The sequence below is a fragment of the Bubalus bubalis genome, chromosome 5, assembly GCF_019923935.1.
Source record: "Bubalus bubalis isolate 160015118507 breed Murrah chromosome 5, NDDB_SH_1, whole genome shotgun sequence".
Classification (NCBI taxonomy): Eukaryota; Metazoa; Chordata; class Mammalia; order Artiodactyla; family Bovidae; genus Bubalus; species Bubalus bubalis.
Genome location: NC_059161.1, coordinates 127,690,864 through 127,713,450, shown reverse-complemented (window position 1 = coordinate 127,713,450; position 22,587 = coordinate 127,690,864). Strand labels below are relative to the sequence as shown.

General features: G+C 50.1%; 1 protein-coding gene and 1 long non-coding RNA gene across 2 annotated transcripts in view; one reads left to right on the top strand and one right to left on the bottom strand.

Annotated features, from left to right (window-relative positions):
* Window positions 1-17,730: 17,730 nt before the first annotated feature.
* Window positions 17,731-22,587, top strand: part of CPT1A (carnitine palmitoyltransferase 1A) — a 61,174-nt gene continuing 56,317 nt past the window's right edge. Inside the window, exon 1 of the mRNA XM_006063955.4 lies at window positions 17,731-17,886. The gene's annotated coding sequence lies outside the window, so the exon portion shown is untranslated. The remainder of the gene's footprint in view (window positions 17,887-22,587) is intronic.
* On the bottom strand, window positions 19,580-20,310 carry LOC112585235. Its single transcript, XR_003109702.3, has 2 exons — window positions 19,957-20,310; window positions 19,580-19,825 (listed from the first exon to the last, which is right to left on the bottom strand). It is a non-coding gene; the product is annotated as an uncharacterized LOC112585235 (long non-coding RNA).

Here is a 22,587-nt window from a genome sequence, read left to right as displayed (position 1 = left end):
ACTGGGGTAGACATCTTCAGAATTCTGCAGGGCGGGGCACGGCTGAAGGGGGGCTGCTGGCGCCATCACAGCCTGCTCTGGGAGGGACCCTACCAAGGCACAGAGCACCCTCAGGGCCAACAGAAGAGGCGATCCCGTCAGAGGTGAATGCTTGTTGCCTTCATGGCCACAAAAGTACCTCCCCAAACAGCCAGCCCTTATTCCAAGCAGAGACATCTGAGCCACACTTGGAGAGTTCGCTTCATTTTATTTATTTGTTCATTCATTCATTCATGCCATGTGGCATGCGGATTCTCAGTTCCCTGACCAGGGATCAGACCTGTGCCCCCTGCCTCCGAAGCTTGGAATCTTAACCACTGGACTGCCAGGGAAGTCCCAGGACTCCATTTTAAGTAAGGTTTCCCTTTATTAGTTTTCACAACTACTTGTTTTATATATATATATATATACACACACACACTAAGTATATATATATATATACACACACTAAGTATATATATATATACTTAGTCGCTCAGTCGTGTCCAACTCTTTTATGACCCCATAAACTGTAGCCTGCTAAGCTCCTCTGTCCATAAGATTTCCAAGGAAAGAATATTGGAGTGGGTTGCCATTTCCTCCTCCAGGGGATATTCCTGAACCAGGGACCAAACCAGCATCTCCAGCATTGGCAAGCAGATTCTCTATCACTTGAGCCATCAGGGAAGCCCCAATTACGTTTTCTTTAAAATTCAGTAACTAAACCATGTTTCAGAAATATTTAATAAAATGGCAAACGGTATTGAAATAACAAACTTAGGGGGAAGGGAGAGTGGCGTCTGGTGGCTCAGATGAGGAAGAATCTGCCTGTAGTGCAGGAGACCCCAGTTCGATCCCTGGGTCAGAAAAATCCCCTGGAGAAGGGAATGCAATTGACTGCAGTATTCTTACCTGGAGAACTCTATGGACAGAGGAGCCATGGCGGGCTACAGTCCATGGGGCTGCGAAGAGATAGACATGACTGAGCATGCATGCAGAGGGGAAGGGAGAGTAACTTCAAACAGCCCCTTTGGAGAACAATTTAACAGTCTGCAGCAAAATGTGAAGTGCCCTAACCAGGCGGCTCAATGGCCAGAGAATCTGCCTGCCGGTGCTGGAGATGCAGGAGACACAGGTTCAATTCCTGGATCGGGAGGAGGGAATGGCAGCCCACTCCAGTATTCTTGCCTGGGAAATCCCATGGACAGAGGAGCCTGGCGGGCAACAGTCCGTGGGGTTGAAAAGAGTCAGACATAACTGAGCAGGCACGCACGCAACCTTGGACTCAGAAGTTTCCTTTCCAGGTGTTACTTTATCAAGTAAACAGCTATAAAGACCTTACCTTTAGCTCTTCAGTACTATTAAACTCCAAATGAAATCCTATTCCACATGGTTACCTATAAGGCCCTACATGACCTGGCCACCTTCATACCTGTGGCCTCCCCACCACCTGCAGCCACGCTGACCTCGCTTCTCCTCACTTCATCCAGGTCTTCATGCAGTGTTACCTCCTGACACTGGGCTTCCCAGCCTCCTGATCAGAAGCCTCTCTCCACCCCCCACAGGGGCCAAGACACACTATAACTTCTGGAAAAGGGAGAGAAGCTGATGCATACTTCACAGCACGTGGCAGAATAAAATCCAAATGGATCCAAGTTTTAAATGTAAAACTTGAAAATATAAAAGTACTAGAAGGGAATATAGGAAATTTTCTTTATGCTCCTAGAGTATAGACAATTTTTTTTCTTTAAGTCAACATTCAGAAAGCCATAAAAGGATAATAAATGTATGGGAAAAAAAATCTTCTTTAAAAAAATCAGCCAAAAGATGAACGGTTTTCCAAGTCAAAACCAAAATGAGAGACTCCTTCATGCCTACGAGGATGGCTATAATCAAAACTACAGGTGATAACAGGTATTGCTGAGGACATGGAGAACGTGGAAACTTCATGTACTGCGGATGGGAGTATAATAGGGTGCAGAGCCCAAAAGTGGGGAGAAGCCAAATCTCCATCACCAGATGAATGGATTTTTTAAAACGTAGTATATCCATACAGTGAGACAGTATTCAGTCATAGAAAGAATTAAACACTGACATATACTACCACACAGATGAATGTCAAAAACTATGCTCAGTGAAAGCAGCTGGCCCCAAAGCCTACACAAAGTATGATTCCACGCGTGTGGAATGTCCAGAACAGGCAAATCCACACAGACCTGAAGTAGATTGCTGCTAAGTCGCTTCAGTCGTGTCCGACTCTGTGCGACCCCACAGACGGCAGCCCATCAGGCTCCCCCGTCCCTGGGATTCTCCAGGCAAGAACACTGGAGTGGGTTGCCATTTCCTTCTCCAATGCATGAAAGTGAAAAGTGAACGTGAAGTCCCTCAGTCGTGTCCAACTCTTAGCGACCCCATGGACTGCAGCCCACCAGGCTCCTCCATCCATGGGATTTTCCATAGTGGTTGCTTAAGTCTGAGAGAGATGGGGTCACATGGGAAGTGACTGCTAATCGTAGGCGGTTTCTTTGGGGAATAATGCAAATTTCCAAAATTGATCATGGTGATCATTGTACAACTCTGTAAATATACTAAGAACCATTGAGAATACACTTCAGCTGGATGGACTGTACCTTACATGTCAATTATATGTATATAACATATATATCTTATATTTTATTTATGTATTTTGGCCACACTGCGTGGCTTATGGGATCTGTTTCCCAACCAGGGACTGAACCCAGCCCACAAAAGTGAAAGCCTGGAATCCTAACCACTAGGCCACCAGGGGACTGCTGTGAATTATATTTTGATAATGCTGTGGGGTTTTTTAATTAATTTATTTTTTATTGGAGGATAATTGCTTTACAGAATCTTGCTGTTTTCTGTCAAACCTCAACATGAATCAGCCATAGGTATACATATATCTGCTCCCTTTTGAACCTCCCTCCCATCTCCCTAGCCATCCCACTCCTCTAGGCTGATACAGAGCCCCTGTTTGAGTTTCCTGAGCCATATAGCAAATTCGCATTGGCTATCTATTTTACATATGGTGATGTAAGTTTCCGTGTTACTCTCTCCATGCATCTCACCCTCTCCCCGCCTCTCCCCATGTCCATAGTCTGTTCTCTATGTCTGTTTCTCCATTGCTGCCCTGAAAATAAATCCTTCAGTACCATTTTTCTAGATTCCATGTATATGTGCTAGAATACAATATTTATCTTTTTCTGACTCACTTCACTCTGTATAATAAGTGCTAGGTTCATCCAATATAATGCTGTCTTTTAAAAGACACACTTGGAGGGGGAGTGGGCAGGGGCTTCCCTGGTGGCTCAGTGGTAAAGAATCTGCCTGCCAATGCAGGAGACATGGCTTCCATCCCTGGTCTGGGAAGATCCCACTTGGCTCTGAGCAACCAAGCCCGTGGACCACAACTACTGAGCCTGTGCTCTACAGCCCAGGAGCCACGACTGCTGAACCCACGTCCTCAACTGCTGAAACCTGGACACCCCAGAGCCCATGCTCCACAAGAGAAGCCCCTGCAGCAAGAAGCCCACACACCGCAACTAGAGAGGAGCCCCCACTCGCCGCAACTAAAGAAAAAGCCCACACCGCAACACGGCCCAAAATAAATAAATAAATATATTAAAAAAATTTTTTTAAGACACACTGGTGCTTGCTATTGCAGAGTTTGCAAGATCTCTTCTTGTTATTCTTACTACTCTGGCAGTTAATGCTGCCCAAGACTCCACAGATCTGGTTGCAAAATTAAGAGGCTCAAGGAAACCCAGAATACAAAAATCTAAAATGGATCGTCTTGACTTGGTCAATGGTAAAGCCCGCGACAACATGCAAGCAGGGGTGTTTGAATCAGCCATGGTTAAAGTTAAGAGTCTGAAATTTGCAACTGAAGCTGCAATTACCATTCTTTGAGTTCATGATCTTATTAAATTACACCCAGAAAGCAAAGACATAAGCATGGAGGTTCTGAAGATGCTGTTCTCTCTGGAGCCCTTGACGACTGATCTCTTTTATTTATAAAAATATTAGATGCAGTTTTCTTTTACCTCGAGTATTACACATTTAGAGTGCAACAGGCTGTCAGAAAAAAAAAAAAAAAAAGACACACTGGTGAAGGTATGAGGATTAATTTTACATCTCAACTTGACTGGGCCACAGGAGGCCCTGAAACTTGGTCAAACATTATTCTAGGTCCATCTGTGAAGGTGTTTCTTGATGACACTGACATTTGAATCAGTAGACTAAGGGAAGCAGACTGCTCACCTTAAAGTGGGGTGGGCCTCATCTAATCAGCTGAAGGCTTGAATAGAAAAGGCTGGTCTCCCCCTGAGTAAGAGGCAGCTCTGCCTTGGAAGGTTTTCATCCTGCCTTCGGACTCAAGCTGAAACACTGGCTCTTCCTGGTCCTGCGGCTGCTGGCCTGCAGATTGGAACTACGCCACCGGCTCACCAAGGTGAAGACTGCAAATCATAATTAGGTGAGTCGATTCTTTTTAATTTTATGGAAGGACAGTTGATGACAGTGTTGCGTTCATTTCTTCCGAAGAGCAACATAACTCAGTCTCTTTGTCATATTCTTTTTCATTAGGGTTTGTCATGGAATTTTGAATGTAGCTCCCTATGCTATACAGTATAACCTTGTTTATTCACCCTATATATAATAGCTTGCCTCTGCTAATCCCAAACTCCCATTCCTTCCCTCCCCGACCTCCCCCACCTTGGCAACCACAAGTCTGTTTTCTGAATGTGTGAGTCTGTTCTCTACGTATATATGTTTGTCTCATATTTTAGATTCCGCATATAAGTGAGATCATGTGGCATTTTTCTTTTTTTTTCTGACTTACTAAATGACAGTCTCTAGGTCCACCCATGTTGCTGCAAATGGCATTATTTCATTCTTTTTATGGCTGAGTAGTATTCCCTTGTATATATCTATCATATTTCTATCCTTTCACCTGTCGATGGACATTCAGGTGGTCTCCATGTCTTGCCTATTGTAAACAGTGCCTCTAGGAACATAGGGGTGCGCTCATCTTTTCAAATTATAGTTTTGTCTGGGTATATGCTCAGGAGTGAAATTGCTGGATCATATGCCAACTCTATTTTTAATTTTTTGAGGAACCTCTATATTGTTTTTCATAGTGGTGAGCCAATTCCTTATAATTATTATTTTATATTATACTACATATAAAACTACATGTATGTTATATATACATAATCTCCTCTATCCATCTGCTTCTCTGGAGGACCCTGCCTAATACAGCAGGCAAACAGTAACACACATCAACACTGAGCACACACAAGGCCTGGACCCAGCAATTACAGTTCTGAAAATCCACTCTATGGACTGACTTCCAGGTGGAAGAACTGACCTTTGTACAGTTATTCACTGCTACGGCATTATAGGGAAAGATAGGAAGCACCCAAATGTCACAGGGCACAAATAGACTGTGGTAAAACAACCCCTATGATAGAACACTGTGTCCCCTGAAATCACACACAAATAGAGTTAAACAGGAAGTTCTGTCCTGTGAGGATAGCAAAATAGTGCCAAGACATATAAGTAAATTTTTTTAATCTATTTAAGGCAAACACAGAGCAGGGGGCTACAGCAAGCTTCATAAAAAGCTGGAATCAAGATTGCCAGGAGAAATATCAATAACCTCAGATATGCAGATGACAACACCCTTATGGCAGAAAGTGAAGAGGAACTAAAAAGCCTCTTGATGAAAGTGAAAGAGGAGAGTGAAAAAGTTGGCTTAAAGCTCAACATTCAGAAAACGAAGATCATGGCATCCGGTCCCATCACTTCATGGGAAATAGATGGGGAAACAGGGGAAACAGTGTCAGACTTTGTATTTTGGGGGCTCCAAAATCACTGCAGATGGTGATTGCAGCCATGAAGTTAAAAGACGCTTACTCCTTGGAAGAAAAGTTATGACCAACCTAGATAGCATATTTAAAAGCAGAGACATTACTTTGCCAACAAAGGTCTGTCTAATCAAGGCTATGGTTTTTCCAGTGGTCATGTATGGATGTGAGAGTTGGACTGTGAAGAAAGCTGAGTGCCGAAGAATTGATGCTTTTGAACTGTGGTGTTGGAGAAGACTCTTGAGAGTCCCTTGGACTGCAAGGAGATCCAACCAGTCCATTCTAAAGGAGATCAGCCCTGGGTGTTCTTTGGAAGGAACGATGCTAAAGCTGAAACTCCAGTACTTTGGCCACCTCATGCGAAGAGTTGACTCATTGGAAAAGACTCTGATGCTGGGAGGGATTGGGGGCAGGAGAAGCAGGGGACAACAGAGGATGAGATGGCTGGATGGCATCACCGACTCGTTGGATATGAGTTTGAGTGAACTCTGGGAGTTGGTGATGGACAGGGAGGCCTGGCCTGAACTGAACTGAAGAAGGGAAATATACATACAACTCATTTTTACTTGTATTTTCATAAGGAAACTCTGAAACAAAACATAAGAAACCAATGAGTGTGTTCAGTGTTTTTCTAGACACTTCTTGTATTGATTTGATATTTGAGCCAAATGAATGATTGGAACATATTCCCTATTTAAAAACATAAATACCCACTCCTCACACACCTGCAGTGCCTTTGTAGAAGGTCAGGTCCAGGAGGGTGGTGTTGATTTTGTTCATCCTTATACTTCCTGAACCTAGGAGGGGCCTGGCACACAGCAGGAGCCCTGGAAGCACATTTGGGGTGAATGGTTAGAGAGAAACAAACTAACAAACAATTGAGAATGCTTGAAATGAAGGAAGGTGCCTTCACACTGTGGGATATAAGAACACTGTAGTTAAGAAAGATGGGTGTCTGAACCAAGTGATTTCCAAATACATACTGTTAAGTGGGAGGTTGGGGTATTCCATACAACCCAATCTGACTTGTGTAAAAGAGACCCCTAAATAAAAGCATATATATTTAGTTTGATGTAAAATGTGAAGCCAGGCCTCAGCAAAACATGAACCGTGAACTTCCAGATGTTCAAGCTGGTTTTAGAAAAGGCAGAGGAACCAGAGATCAAATTGCCAACATCCACTGGATCATCAAAAAAGCAAGACAGTTCCAGAAAAATATATATTTCTGCTTTATTGACCACGCCAAAGCCTTTGACTGTGTGGATCACAATAAACTGTGGAAAATTCTGAAAGAGATGGGAATACCAGACCACATGACCTGCCTCTTGAGAAACCTATATGCAGGTCAGGAAGCAACAGTTAGAACTGGACATGGAACAACAGACTGGTTCCAAATAGGAAAAGGAGTACGTCAAGGCTGTATATTGTCACCCTGCTTATTTAACTTCTATGCAGAGTACATCATGAGAAACACTGGGCTGGAAGAAGCACAAGCTGGAATCAAGATTGCCAGGAGAAATATCAGTAACCTCAGATATGCAGATGACACCACCCTTATGGCAGAAAGTGAAGAGGAACTAAAAAGCCTCTTGATGAAAGTGAAAGAGGAGAGTGAAAAAGTTGGCTTAAAACTCAACATTCAGAAAATGAAGATCATGGCATCCGGTCCCACCACTTCATGGGAAATAATGGGGAAACAGTGGAAATAGTGTCAGATTTTTTTTGTGTGTGCTCCAAAATCACTGCAGATGCTGATTGCAGCCATGAAATTAAAAGATGCTTACTCCTTGGAAGGAAAGTTATGACCAACCTAGATAGCATATTCAAAAGCAGAGACATTACTTTGCCAACAAAGGTCCATCTGGTCAAGGCTATGGTTTTTCCAGTGGTCATGTATGGATGTGAGAGTTGGACTGTGAAGAAAGCTGAGTGCCGAAGAATTGATGCTTTTGAACTGTGGTGTTGGAGAAGACTCTTGAGAGTCCTTTGGACTGCAAGGAGATCCAGCCAGTCCATCCTAAAGGAGATCAGTCCTGGGTGTTCATTGGAAGGACTGATGCTGAAGCTGAAACTCCAGTACTTTGGCCACCTCATGCCAAGAGTTGACTCATTGGAAAAGACCCTGATGCTGGGAGGGATTGGGGACAGGAGGAGAAGGGGACGACAGAGGATGAGATGGCTGGATGGCATCACCGACTCAATGGACATGACTTTGGGTAAACTCCAGGAGATGGTGATGGACAGGGAGGCCTGGCGTGCTGCGATTCATGGGGTCGCAAAGAGTTGGACACGACTGAGCAACTGAACTGAACTGACCTGAAAATGTGGAAAAATCGGGACGAGTATCCAGTAGACTAACAATAGAGGTTACTACCAGACAGGGGAGTTGGATGGGGTGGGCAGGGAGGTGACTGGAGGTGTCTCTGCAGCTGCAACATCTTCCAAGAGAACCCATCTAGCACTCGGTGAAAATGAAAGGCATCAAATCAAAACACCAACAGGAAAGCTTAGGTACCTTCTGATGCGAAGAGCTGACTCATGAAAAGACCCTGATGCTGGGAAAGATTGAAGGCGGGAGAAGGGGATGACAATGGACATGAGCTGGAGCAAGCTCAGGGAGTTCGTGATGGACAGGGAAGCCTGGCGTGCTGCAGTCCATGAGGGGTCGCAAAGCGACTGAGCGACAGAACTGAACTGAACTAGGTACCTTAAGACTTCTGTTTTGTAAACACGCAGGAAATGAGAGTGAATTGATACCTAAAGATAGCGCTGACCAAAGTCGGGAAGGAAATGCACTCGCGTGTTATCAGGGAGTGAGATTCCAGGCAATTTTAAAGCTTTTGGATTACTGTTCAAGTGTTTCCTGTTGAATACACCTCAACTGCGTCATTTAAAAGCTTAAGAAAGGGGTGCCAGCCCTGGAAGCCACCTCCCCCTTCAGCCCCTGCGGCCACGGGCCGCGGCGTAGGCGGATCCGCGCGGGATTGCATAGACCAGGGCACCCCAGCGGGAAGAGCGCGGGGACGAGGAAGCCCCGCGATCGGAGGGGGCGCAGGGCGGGCGTCCTCCGATCGCCGCCGGGGGGGTCTCCAGCCTGGAGGTAACGCGCGCCGCCCCCCTCCAGCCTTCCCTCTGCGGCCTAAAATCGGCTGGGGTGGGGGTGGATTTCGCAGACTTCGGGAGGTGCCCCTTACCCCACCGGCACCTCCCGAACTCTGCTCTGACCCGGAGTGCCCGCCGCGAGCGCCGGGAGCACTCCGTCCCGCCCGCCGGCTGACCCCGGCTGACCCCGGCGGAAGCGTGCTGCAGAAGCCGCCTCCCGGACCTAACCTCCAGCTCCTCCTCCTGCGTAACAGGGCGCCCCAGGGCGCCCCCGGGACGCAGAAGAGGCCGTCGGTGCGCGCCGAGAGGAGGCGGGGAGGCAGAGTGCAGGAAGCCGGGCCCCTCCCCTCCCGCCACCAGCGCCTCCCCAGCCGGCTGGACCCGCGGGGCCTTGACCTTCCCCGGGCCTGCGGCTGGTACCCAGGCGGGTACCCCGGGCGGGCAGGGGAGGGGACTGAAGCTTCGAGATCGGCTTCCGAGCTTCCTGCGAGAAACACACAGATTCGTGGGAGCAAGACAATTAAGCATTTTTTTTTTCAACTGAAACTGCGTCCTGCAGCCTCCAGAAACCGCCGGTCGGCCGCTCCCGCCCCCGAGATCTCCACCCCCCCCCGCCCCGCCTCCCTTCTGCTGGGGCTGTCACTTCCTCCTCAGCACCCCACCCACCCCCGAAATCCCCCGGGGTCTTCCTCCTCGCGCCAAAGGCAAGAGATCTCCGGGAAAGGATTTGTGTATCAGGCGTCCAGTTAGCGCCCAGCCGCTCTCCCTCTTTTCCTGTCTACAAAAGGTTTGGCGAGTTGGCTGAGTCCAAGCCCAGGGCCTTCTGAAATGGGACCGGACCGCGGTTCCGGACCAGCAGTGAGGCTGGGAGACGACTCAGATCTCAGAAAAGGCCGGTGTCTGGAGCCGGCGGGGTGGGAGGGGGTAGTTATCAGTCTGTCTGGGGTCATCTGAGGCCGGCTTCTGTGCTATAGTGTCTGAGTTGGACTTTGAAGGTTAAGTGGGAATTTTTCAAGTGAAAATGGAGCTGGCCAGTGGCTAGTATTTCAGGATCGAGGTCAGAGAGGAGGCTGCACCCCACGCCACCCCACCCCACCCCCACCCCCAGACACACACACAGGCGCGTTGGAAGCTGGTGGGCATCCATCAGGCTCATCTGTGAAAGAGCTGAGGGTCCATGAAGTGTGTATCAGTCACTCCTTCAGACGCAGCCATGTTGGACTCTTCACCACCCCATGGACTGTAGCCCGCCAGGCTCCTCTGTCCAGGATTCTCCAGGAGAGAACACTGGAGCGGGTTATCATTCCCTTCTCCAGGGGATCCTCCTGACCCAGGGATCAAACTCACATCTCCTGCATTGCAGGCAGATTCTTTACTGTCTGATCCACCAGGGAACTCGTCTTGTCTTAGCAGGATTTTTTAGACATAGGAGGGCTATGATGAGCACAGCCTCGAAGCCCTCCTCCCTCTAAAGGACCGACCCAGCATGGTCCTCTTTGCTCTCATTTTGGAACAAAGGGAAGTTTACCCGATCTGGGCCTCACTGCTGGGCAGGGCTTCAGCTGCTCCAAAACCCATCTTCTCTGGGGAGTCGGGACTGGGTGTGGTTTCCCCCTCTCCCTCCCTGGCACCTAGCCCATGGTGTGGGACAGCATCCTGGGCAGCAGAGACAGCAAGCATAGATGTCCAGAGGCAGGAAGTGGGGTGAAGACTTGAGCGGAAGGAGCACAGGAATCATCAAGGCTTGTCAGCACAGGCTGGGGTTGTCCCCTGGCACAGGTCTGGGGAGGCCTTCTGGGCCTGCCCTGGAGACACGGCGGGTCGTGTGGGTGTCCCACCTGTGGGGTCAGCACGCAGAAGAGCCCTGTGGTTGGTTTAATGCTCTTACCACTGTCTTGAAAGTTTTGAAAACTTTTGAATAAGAGTCTTCATTTTCACTTCATGTTGTGCCAGGCAAATTATGTGTGAATAGCTAGATCTGCCTGAGATCACAGGATGCAGCGGGGGTGTTGAGATCCAGAAGGTGACTTCAGGTGCAGGACAGTTTACAGACGTTCCTGCAGGGGACTTTGAGATGGGATGAGGGCCTGGAAAGGAAGGGCCAAATGGAGGGGCACCAGGAAGCCAAAGCCTGCAGGGTCCTCCATGCATACACCACTCACCCACCCACCCATCCATTCACCACCCATCCACCACTGATTCATCGGTTAATCATACAGCTAACATTTCTAAGGCTCTGTGATATATTAGGTTCTGGTTATACGGTTCCCATTCTTTGGAGCTTGTGGTCCATTGAATACCAGTCCCCACCCACCTTGTCCGAGGCGACACACCCTCTCTCCCACTTTCTACTGTTTCCTCATTTTCCCTTTTCACAGGAGACAGTACTTGTTTCTTGCCTGCCTTTCCCACCAGAATGTGGACTCCTAAGGACAGGCCTTGATCTAAAGGCTCTGTCACTGCTGAGTTGCTCAGTCCATATTTCCCAAGTGAATGAATGAATGGACAAGTGAATGAATACAGGTAAGACCAGGGCTGTATTCAGATCATTTGAAAGTCCTACTTGGGACTCCCCTGGTGGTCCAGTGCACTTCCACTGCAGGGGGCATGGGTTCCATCCCTGGTTGGGAAAGTAAGATCTGCATGGTATGGCCAAAAACAAGCAAAAAATGCCCTACTTGCTAAAATGATTAGGGTAACCTCTTCACGTGTAATTTAATATTAAATATTTTAATATCTTTTAAATTACACGTGAAGAGGTTACCCTAATCATATTACTAACATAAGTGTAAGAAAATCCATCAAGGGTCTCATTTTCCCCTCGAAGGCTATTTGGTGCTTTCTTCAACATAGAAAATATAACACCTCTCCCCCATTTTTCCTTTCCTTGTGGCCCTGCTTTGCTGGCACCTGAAGCTTGACTTCTCCTGGTAGGTCACTCAGGCCTAGAGAGCAAGGAGGTTGAGTCATTTCTATTGAGCAGGCCCCTCTGTTGGGGATTTGGGAGAGTCAGAATGGAGGTGCCAGTGTGGCAAGGTGGAATCTCGCAGGGGAGCAGGGCTGGCAGGCAGAGGTAGGGCCAGGGCAAGAAGCTGGGAACCTCATGTAGGCTGGGGCAGGGCAGATGTAAGGGAGCCAGGGAGAGCATCTCAGAACAAGTCCCAGGGGAGGGGGGACAGGGGCAGGGGTGACTCACAGGTTACAGAAGGAGCAGTCTCCTGGGGGGAGATGGGGCAACAGTGAAATGGAGCAGAGGGTCTCAACAGGGTGGCACCTGGGGAATGGGCGGTGCCCAGGTTCACGGGGGAGCCCTGCGTATCCCTTCACCCGGCTGCTTGTCTGCATCCTTGATCACGCCCTTTACTGAGCTTGTGAATGTGCTTCCTTGAGTTCTGTGATCAATCAAACTCAAGGGGGGGCTCTTAGGAACCTCTGATCTGTAGCAGGTGGTCAGAAGCACAGGTGATAATCTGGGCTTGCACCTGACGTGAAGGGGAAGAAGGGAGACAGTCTTGTGGGTCTGAGCCCTTAACCTGTGAAATCTGATGCTGTCAGTGGATAGAGGGTGTCAGACTGGAGTTGGTTCCTGGACACCCTGCTGGCATCTGTGAATTGCTTGTTGGTGTGGGGGAAACCTCCACGCACTGGGTGACCAGAAACTCAGAAGTGAAGTGTTGGGGAATTCCCTGGTGGTCCAGTGGTTAGGAATCGGAGCTTCCGCTACAGGGGGAAGGGGTTTGATCCCTGGTCAAGGAACTAAGATCCCAAGTATCATGCAGTGTGGCAAACAAATAAAGTTTTAAACAAGAAAATTCTTTCCAAAAGAAAGTGAAATCTTTCCTGTGAGCAGTAAAGAAAACAGAGAAGAAATACACAATGGGGAAGAGCTGGGGGTTTCCCTGCAAAGGAAGGTAGACAAAACCACAACTTTGGGGAAAATTCTTTTTTTCAACCGATAGAAATCCTCGCATTTCTTTTTCTTTTTAAAAAAATTTTATGGAGAAGGAAATGGCAACCCACTCCAGTATTCTTGCCTGGAAAATCTCATGGACAGATGAGCCTGGTAGGCTAGTCTATGGCATCGCAGAGTCGTACACAACTTAGCAACTGAACAACAACAACACACAATCAGGCAGATTGTGATTTGGGGAAATAGTTCTTGATGGAAATGTGACATAAAATGAAGAGTGAAGTGACCTAGCAATATGGAATACAGAGTTTTGTAAGAAATTAACGTTTGTGTATAGAATAATAATTGCAAATATTCAAACAATAAAGTCCATGGCTAAAGAAAAAAAAATATTTTATTGGCCTATAGCTGATTTACAATGTTGTGTTAATTTCAGGTGTGCAGCAAAGTGAATCAGTTATACATACACATAGGCCATTACAGAGTACTGAGTAGAGTTCCCTGTGCTATACGGTAGGTCCTTATTTGTGATCTGTTTTAACCCTTGCATTTTTGTTGGACAAAAATCTACCAGTTACTTGTAACTTTGCAGCATCTAGGGCTTACTCAAAACACAATTCCCTAGAGAAAGAGCCAATCCCTGGGCGGCCTGTTAGACAGTGAGCCAGTGAAAGGACATTTCAGATACCCTTCTACCTTGTTTCAAAATCGTGGATACATTTTTCTTAATCTATGTGGGTCAGGAGTTGGTACAAGGGCTTAGGAAGCTCCAAGACTGATATTCTTTACCACTCTTTATGTGTGTGCGCATTTTTTCTGGAAAAAGAGGTTTGCAGCTTGTCGTCAGGTTCTCAAAGGGTCAGTGAACCAGCCTCCCCCAAGTTTAAAAACTATCCACTCAAAAGCTATTGACCTCCCCAGCTCCTTCTCCAAAGGGGAGGAATTAGCATCTTGACGCGGAAGTCTTCCGTCAGTGCTCTCATTTGCATAATCAGGCATCCGCTAATATGCGCTGCAGGACAGTCCTTTCTGGTCTTTGAGGTCCCAGTGTCCAGGCAGGCCTGTCAAGATCTCGACCTCAAGGATCTTTTTTAAGTTTTGATTTCTAAAACTGAGGCTTAACACGCAGGGAGCAAAAATTGTTAAGAGTATACATTGTTAAGCATACAGAGCGATGCATTTTCACACACACGCCCACACCGGGGGCTTCTTTGTGTATTTCTAGTGATTACCATCACTGCCATCAATAAGTCTCACTTCTGTTATTGAAATCATGCAGTATATTTACTTTTGTGTGTTTGTTTGGCTTCCTTTTGCTCCACATAACATCTGTAAGATCTACCCACGTTGCGTGTGTTCAGCAGTTGACTTTTTTCTGAGTAGTATTACGCTGTATGGCGAAACCACGATTTATTTACCCATTCTGTTGCTGCTGGGTATCTGGGTTGTCTCTGGGTTTTGTCACCTGAAGCGAATCTTCTGTAAGCCTTCTTGTGTCTTTTCCAGGACGTGGGTTCTCATTTCTTTTTTGTTGCACATGCAGGAGTAGGGTTGCTGGGTCATAAGCTGAGCCCATTCAATTAAGAATATGCTGTCACTCTGAGCTGCTTTCACCGGCACATGGTCTAGCTGCCTTTCTTCTTTACTAATGCATCTGCATTACTTCATTTTGTCTTCACCAAACGCCAGTGATGCTGGCCAAGCAAACACTGTCACTACCCCGACGTGTAACTGTCACTGTTTACTCACGGCCCACAGGGTTCAAAGTTCAAGTTCAGAAGTGCAGAACCCAAAGATTACAAAATTCTTCCATTAGGAAATGGAAACTGAGTTCCCAAAAATCTCACACACTTTTGGATCAGAACCTGCTGGGAGATGCCAGCAAGAAATGTGGCTGGCAAGAGTGAGTGGGACTCAACTGTGTTCTTGGCAGGCCAGGAAGTCTTTACAAGCTTTGTATTACAATTGTTTCTCTATTTTAGGTTGGACAGTGGCATTGCCGTTATGTTTTTATTAAAAGAGCCTTTATCTTTTAGGGGTCTCCCTAGCGGTCCAGTGGTTAGGACTCGGCCCTCTCTCTCATTGCCAAGGGTACAGGTCCATCCCTGATTGCAAACTAAGATTCCACAAGCCATGCGCCACCGCCAAAAAAATTTAGAAGTAAATAATCAAAGAATCTTTATCTTTTAGTGATTGGTACTCAAGAACTCGTGGACAAGATGATAAGAGTTCTGGATTTGCTTTAAAGAAATCAGAAGAACAGAGGGACAATGTTTGAGTAGTAATGAAATCATTACATGCATTTTTTTTTAAAGGGTTCCTTAGAGCCACAACAGGCAGCTGCTACAGTGTGTTCCAATCAAACTGGGAAAGAATTTGGGGAAAACAGAGAAGGAGAAAGATTACTTTCTGAGGCAGACTGTAGCCTATTTTTGGCCCTGAGGAAACTCAGGGTCCAATCAGGCCAGAGCTCCCCAGGGACCTAGATGCTCTGTTCGCTCCAGGGAACTGCAGTCCCCAGAGAGCTGAAGTCTGAGGAGCAGAGCTGAGAAGGGAGTAAGGCCTCCACCCCCTGGCCGCAGCTGCTCGTGGTTTTGGGCTCCTTAAGGTCCCCAGAGAGAGTCCAGCCTCTGGGGCACAGGTGAGCGGGGAGGCCACCGCGGTCTCTGCCCCTGTCCCTCCCGGCAGCAGGTGACACCAAGGCGGCTCACAGGGAGGGCTGCACAGTCAAGGTCGCGGAGCCCTGGAAACACACCCGGTGCCCCCCGCCACCCCCCCCGCACCCCCCCCATTCCCCGAGGGGCGCGGGAGGGGGAAAGGAATGAGGGAGAAAGTGACCTTGGGCCGGGGACCCGCAAACAGCTGGGGTTCTAAGAATCGGAGGAAAGGGTATGTGAGGTAGGGCGGCAGTCCAACTTGCGAGGCACAAGCCTAGAAGGCCCACAAGCAGGTAGATGCGTGCGAGGGGACGCTGGAGCGACCAGGGCAGGTGCGGTGCAGCCCAGCCTCGCCGCGTGCACCCTGGTCCAGCCCACCTGCCCTCTTGGGCCCTGAGATCTTCCAGGCTTCTCGGTCTGGGATCGCTCACCAGCCAGACAGGAGCCGGCAGGGGAATGAAATCTTCAACTTCTAACTTCAAAGAAATGCAAATTAAAATAAGGAGAGATACCCCGGCTCCACCCTCTTTAGGACTGAGGGTCAGCAGTGCCGAGCTCCCGGAGATGAGGGCGCCCTCCCAGGCGCCTGTGGGAGTGGACGCTTTCCAAGAGAGCAGCTCAGCTCTGCAAGTGGCACCAAACTGTCACCAAGATATCTCACGTGCCTGTCCTTTGACCTTGTTGATTCACGTCTAGTGATCTACAGGGAGATACAATCTTTCAAAGATGCACACTGACTGCCCAAGCAGCTTCATTTATGCCTGTGAAAGGGACAAGGGGGAGCCCAAGTGTCCATGTTAGTCACTCAGTTGTGTCCGACTCTTTGCGACCCCGTGGACTGTAGCCCACCAGGTTCCTCTGTCCATGGGATTCTCCCGGAAAGGATACTGCAGTGGGTTGCCATTCCCTTCTCCAAGCGATCTTCCCAACCCAGGGATCAAACCCGGGTGTCCAAAGTTGCAGGCAGATTCTTTACAGTTTGAGCCACTAGGGAAGCGCTAAGTGTTCCTGGGGCGAGTTAGATAGAGTGAAAGCCTTGGTTATCTCGGTGACCCGTCCACGACCTAACTCAAGTGAAAACAAAGGTATCCTGCGACTTCATTCAAAGCAGCCTGAAGAGTGTGCGCCCACAGAGCGGAGTAGTAGCGGCGGCGATGGGGGCGGGAACTAGAGAGGACTTTCATTTTCTCTTCTAAATCCATCTGCGGTACCGACCAAATACTGCAGACCGAAAGACAGAGGCCAGCAAGGGTTTTTCACCGCCCAAAGAAGTGGTTGGCCTTTAGGAAAGCCCGGTCTTTGGTCATTAAACGGGTTCTTTGACGGAGCACCTGCTGTATGCGGGACCGCGAGCTGGGGCCTGGGGAGCAGTTCCGGCAAAGACAGGGAAGGGGCGGCTGACCCCGCGGGAAGCGCGGACCCCACGATGTAGCCGCCCAGTGGCAGCTGCCCTCGGCCTAGATTTAGACCCTGAGACCGGCCAGTGCGAGCCCAGGACCCACACAAAGTATACGGGTCACTTCGTCTCCACCTCCAGCCAGTTCTTTCCTGGTACCTACTATGCTTTCGGCATCTGAATAGTTTCCTAAATCTTACCAAAGCCTCCCAGGGGAGGAATTTTTATCCCAGTTATATTAAGAAGAGGCTCAGAAAGCTCACTGGAATAAGCATTAAGGTTTCGGCGCCAGGAGTCACGCGGCCCAAAGATCCTCTCAGCTCTCACTCCCGGTAGAGGGTCCAATTTGAGGTGTGGGCTCTAGAATCAGACAGTCGGATCCATCCTCTTAGTGTGATCTTGGCGGGCAGGTTAGTGATCCCTTCTCCAGCCCGGGCTAGGATCAGCTATTTATAGGAGTGCCCTGAGGATTATACGGGGCAATGCTATAAAGGTCGAGCACAAGCTAGGCACTGTGCTGAGCGCGTTTATGGGCATAGCCCTAATGAGCTGGCCCATTTTTCAGATGAGTAAACTGAGGTTCGCAGGGCGAGAAGTCTCCCCCTAGGCCCCAGGCTTGCCGAAGCGGAGGTGGCGTGACACCCCCCCGCCAGCCTCAGTTTCCTCGCGGGCCCAGCTGCCCAGGGCGCCCCGCCCCTAAGGATGCCCCACCCCGTCCAGGCCCCGCCCCCGGCCCGCCTGGCGCCCGGAGTCGCCGCCCGCGCGGCCGCAGCCCCGAGCGCCTCAGCCAATCGGCCTCGGCCGGCGCCGGGTGCATTCAGCCTCACTCGCGGTCCTCCCGCCCCCGGCTCCCGCTCGCCGCTCGCTCACTCTGCCGCCGCTGTCGCTGCCGCTGCACCTCTGTCCGCAGACTCGGTAAGGCCGGGCTGAGTCCGCGCGCCGCGGGGAGGGCGGGCTGGCGCCGAGCACTGGCTGCGGCGGGGCCCGGGGCCGGTTGCGGACGGGGACGGCAGGGGTCCCGATCGAAGCGGGGCGGGGGGGGGGGAACACTTCTTGGGCTGGGGCCGCCGAGGGACGCGGGGTTCGTGGAGAGCTCGAAACTGGAGCGAGGAGGGACACCACATACCCCGCAGCGGACCGGGTCTAGGGGGTCCGCGACCCTGGCGTAGGAGAGCAGTCCGGTGCGGCTGCAGGTTAGGGATGCTCAGCCCTTCGAACTTAGCAGGACTCCTCTGGCCGGGGGCCCTTAAGGCCACCGGCTCTCTTTCCCTTCCTATCTCACCCTCACTTTCAAGAAGTGGGTAGTTTGGGTCTGGGGGTCAGTCCGAGGGTCGGTCGGCCTGGGGACAGGTACTGTGCGGGAGCTGACGGGGTGCTTGACTCTCCGGACTTGGCACGATGCCCCCGGCCGGGGGCCACCAGGACCGCCGGCTCCCTCTCCTCTCCTTGTACCCTACTCCCCTCGCCGAAGTGGTTTGGGTCTGGGGATCCGCAGTAGGGCAGGGGGAGTGATGCTCAGCCCTCCGGACCTGGCAGGGGACTTGAGCAGGGCGCTGCGGATCCTTTCTCGACCTCGCCCCATCCCTCCCCCTCCTGGGGTGGATTGGGTCTGGGGTGCAGTCGCCGGATCGCGGGCCGATCCCAAGCGGGAGCCAGAGGGACGCTGGGGACTCAGAAGGACGCCGCCGACCCCCCTCCAGGCGTCCGCCCCCGCAGTGCAGCGGTGGGGACACGCCCTTGGCGCTGGGACTCAGGCGCAGTCCGAGCGCCCTAGGTGCATTCGAAACGGGGCGCCTGGCCTGAGTCCTCCTCGCGAGTGTCCTCCATCCCCGCGTGCGGCGCGCGGTCTAGGGCAGGTGGCCGCGGAGGCAGCCCAAGGTCGTGCCGGGGCAGGGAACTGACTTGCGGGGGGTGGGAGGGTGTGGGGGCCTCACGTGACCAGGCCCAGGCGAACTTGGCCTGCGAGCCCGGACGGCGTGGTCAGGGCGGTGGAGCATCCCGGGCTCCGTCAGTCCCTAACCCCAACTCCCTAGGCGAGCGGACAGCCAGTCCCTTTCGTTTTGTTTGGAAAGACCGTGGGTCGGCGTCTTTATATTGTAAATCGGCGGCTGACTTTCATTAATGCCAAAGAGAAGGATGATCGTACTCTTCACTCCAAGAGTTAAAAATCTCGTCATCAGGTTGAATACAAAGCAAACTTAATATTCCCAACTCTGAACTACTCTTGGTTCCTCTGCGCTTCATGTGATATTAAAATATTGAAGGGCTGATTTTAGTAGGAAACTGATAACTTTGTAAGCTACCTAATAAAATGAAATTCAGCTTAACCTCCTGAAACGTGTATTTTATTACACCTTTTGTTGTTGTTGTTACACCATTTTCTCACACAGGAGTCCGGTTTCTGGTCATTCCAGATATTCAAGCATGTTTACTTACTTCTAAGAAAGAAAGAAAGGGTAGTTGCTCAGTCGTGTCCAACTCTTTGCGACCCTATGGACTGTAGCCCACCAGGCTCCTCTGTCCATGGGATTCTCCAGGCCAGGATACTGGAGTGGGTTACCATTTCCTAAACTCCAAGCCAAACGAATAAAAAATGGTCAAGCACACTGGTCTTTTTTTTTTTTTTTTTAATGCCAGCAAGCATCAGTCCCCCCAAACTTTCCAAATTATTTAAGGTGATACTGTTTATCGTGGAGGCAGGGGAGTGTTTAGTTGTGATAGGAACTGGAGGCTGCATTCTTGCCGAGTTCGGGGTGGTTCTGCTTCTGCGGGCTCCAGGGCTCCTTCGTATGTAAATGACCGGTTTCCTTCCTAAGATGTGTGGCGAGATCTGATCTTGAATGCTGAACTCCATCTAAACAGGTGTGAGAATCGGAAAAAGGGCCACCTTGAGCCGTGCACACACTCTGTATCAGACTGGCAGAAATGGGCGTCATGCACCGGCCCAAATAACCTTTCGAGTTTGTACTGAAAACAAGAATGCACCTGGCGTCGCTGCCGCCCTTAGTCCCGGGCCCGTGGTCACCGAGCGGTCAAGCCTGGGTGGCTGGGGAGTCCTGGGGCGAGGGCGCGGACTTACGCAACCCTGGCCCCGCGCGCGGGTTCATGGAAGCACCGTTAATTGTTCTCGGGCTTCGCGGTGAGCCCCTTCCGGAGGCGCCGTGCGCTCGCTGGGCGCGGCGCCGCCCTTCTGACGTGGGTTGTCTTCGGGGACACCAGGCTCTTCGCTGTCCCCAAGGTTGACCACGCAGGCCTTCCCACCCCAAGGCGCTTTTTGTCGCCTGCTGCCTCCAGGGTGACAGCGCTGGCGACGCGCGCCAGATCGCTCCGGAAGGTCTCTCTGGGCCGGGCCGGTGGAACAGGATCTGCGCGCCCGGGACGCGCCAGGCCGGGGGCGGGGCTCGCCGTAACCTTTCCCCTACTTTTCTCAGCCGTCACGTGACGCCCGCGGGAGGGGCGGGGCGCGCCGACCGCAGTTGCCGGCGGCGGCGGCGAGGACGCCTTCCAAGCGAGCAATTAAAGTCGCAGCCTGGAGTCTGAAGGCGGTGGGAAGGTGGGAGGCGGAAACGCGCTCCCGCTCCGGGCCTCGGGCTGCTTCTGCACTTTGATCGGATGCATTTTTTCCTTTGTTGGAAAAAAGTGTTTAGTCACTCTGCATGGTTGTTGTTGGCAGACCCGACCGAGTGCAGCTGCCGCTGGAAGCCTGCACTTTGAATTCCGGAAAAAATTGCTGCTTTTAAGAATAAAATTGTTGTTCCAGCTGGTCTGTTTCAAGTGTGTTTCGGAGATTCTCTGTCTCCCAACTTCAACGAGTCCTCTGCCCGAGCCCCTCTTTTGAGCTTTTGCTACGAGGACTTTTCTGTTTAAAAAAAAAAAAAAATAGGTAGCACAAGCCCAGGATGCAAAACGAAGTGGGTACCAATGGGAATTCAGCACAGAACGGGCTGCCTCTCTCGTGCCCCTCCCGAGAAGCCACCCCTATTGTTTCTTTGACAACTGCAGAGATAGTCTAGGCTGTACAGGGCATTTAAAAGAAAATCTGCTAGTTAACACAAATAAGGAATATGTTCTGCTTGTTGATTTCTGATTATTTTGCTGCCTTTTGTGAATTTCACCTTTTGCCCCAAGCAAATATTAGGTGGACACTGCGTTCCCAGCAGGCCCTGGACTGAGGCCAACTTGACCTCCTTAGGTAAGGTGACTGTGGAATGCCCTTTACTTTTTTTTTTGCATGTGAGTTGTTTTTATGTCCAACAATGTTTCGGGAAGTTAATAATTGAAAGTAGTTGCGGTACAGTAGGGCAATGGCCCCATGGAGGGTTGGGAAGCAGGGCGGCCAGGCTCAACTTCTGAGGGCTTATCAGCTGATCGTTGGACACCAAGTTCTCTAGGCAGAAAGGAAAGGAATTGCTCCCACTCCAGATGTGGTGGTTCACTCCCATGTCCCAGGACGTCAGGATCCTCCTAGATTCTTCCCAACTGGCCCCTAAGCTGCACCTGCTGCTTCTGCTTCCTAAATGGCTCTTGAACTTGCCTTCCTCCCCATTTCCATGACCCAGAGCAGGCATTCAGGTATTTGCAAGGGAAAGTTTGAGTCCCTTTCTTCCCTGGATTGTTGTGCGGTTTTCTTTTCTTTTCTTTTTTTAACATTTATTTGGCTGCACTGGGTCTTAGTTGTGGCACGTGGGAGCTTCAATTTCCATTGCATAATGCGGGCTCTTCCGTTGCAGCCTGTGAACTCTTGGTTGCGTCGTGTGGGATCTAGTTCCTTGACCAGGGATCGAACCTGGGCCCCCTGCATTTGAAGCACTCCAAGTGTTAGCCACTAGACCACCAAGGAAGTCCCTCCCCTGGATTGCTGTACTCTCCTAAGATAGTGAGGGACCTTTGGGACAGTTGGGTCTCCCTTGGGAAGCCTTGCTTCACCTTGTTATTACCGGGGTCGGGGACTCCTGCCAGCTCTGTCCTTCCCCACATCAAGGGGTCAGGATCCTCCTCTCCCACCAGTATACTGGCTTCCTCTGGGGTCCCAAGGCTCTTGACCCCCAGCACACACACAGCATTCAGCAGGATATGTTAGGTTGTGTTCCAGCATCCTGGTGGGGAGGGCAGTAAGCTCCTTAAGGACAGGCAGTGACTTTCTAAGGAGTCACTCCCTCCCACACAATTAAACAAGTAGTACAGGTTTGTACTGAAAACAAACACAAAATAACCTTGCCTTTAAAAAAAATTGTTTTATACCGTAACTTGGACTTTGTTTTTTCTGAAATACTTCATTTGTAAGATTATACCTATATCACTGATTTTTACCCAAGTGTCACCTCATCTGTGCCCTTTTTAAAAGATTTCAGTTCGCTTCAGTCACTCAGTCGTGCCCAACTCTTTGCTATCCCACGGACTGCAGCACGCCAGGCTTCCCTGTCCATCACCAACTCTTGGAGCTTACTCAAACTCGTGTCCATTGAGTCGGTGATGCTCAGAATTTTGGGTTCTTTCAACTTTTGCCAGCATAGATTGTTGTGCAGAGTGAAGTATAGCAATGATGCTGTTAAATGTCAAAGACATTTAGTGGCGGTATCAAGTACGGTGGCAAGAGGCGGGATGGCACCCACATGG